Genomic DNA, 1,095 nt, shown 5'->3' on the forward strand with positions numbered 1-1,095 from the left:
CAAAGAGAATTTAAGCACTACGTTGATAATATGTCAATTGTCACATGAAACTCAAACCAAAACAAACAATAGAGTCGAATATATGTTAGAGCGAGACAGCGATTGCCGCCATTGTTTTTAGTACGCGTTTCATACATTTTCAAGTCTAATAGATAGTTGCGCCAGGCTGTTTCTGTCTACAAGGTGTTTAGATTTTCTTTGCTATAAGTTGCTCGCGCGAGGTGATTAGTTACCGTCTCGCACAGACTAATATGATGCTTACACATCTCGATAAAGAGAAGCTTGAAGGGTATGATTGGGAATATTTACTAAGCAGTAAGCATATCGTGTCCTATATGTGTATAAAACATTGTGCTCAGCTTTTACTTCTAAATATCATGAGAATAAGATAGTAATAAACATAAGAATAAAATAGTAAAACAGCCATGGATAAATAGTTATCTATATTCAATGTATAGAGATTACTTATTAAGAGTATGGAAATCAGATACAAAAAATATGAACAAGCGACTTCAATATACAAAATTTAGAAATAAGGTAAGTAAATAAATTGGTACACAAGGAAAGAAATACATACAGACAGACAGAAATTATTAATTGTTATGGCGATTTTACGAAGATGTGAGAAAAACTAACTCAGGGTGAAATAAAAGTAGTTTAGATGAATCAATATTAAAATATTTAGGTAAAACACTAATATGAACCTACACATTTTTCTAAAACATTTGCTGAGGACATAGATTACACCTATTTTTAATATATCCACACAGTTTTTAAATAGGGATACTGTTAAGCCAGCTCAAGTTAGTTTCAGATATAATAAAGTTTCTTCATTAGATATAAAAAAGTAATAAATCTCTTATCGTCTGTAATATCGACAGCATTGGATAGATTAAGGATGAATCAAGTAAAGTACATAAAAAAGCTATTAAGTCCAACTATAGCAAAGTTTATAAATGTGTCGTACCTTTAGTATATATGCCGATCAGTTAAAATTTGCGATTATACGGCCGATCTTTAAATCAGGAAATTATTCTGAGTACACAAATTCATAAAAAAAATTATAGACCGATAGCTATTCTATCAGTTATAGAT

Source organism: Leptidea sinapis, chromosome 18, assembly GCF_905404315.1.
Source record: "Leptidea sinapis chromosome 18, ilLepSina1.1, whole genome shotgun sequence".
Lineage (NCBI taxonomy): Eukaryota > Metazoa > Arthropoda > Insecta > Lepidoptera > Pieridae > Leptidea > Leptidea sinapis.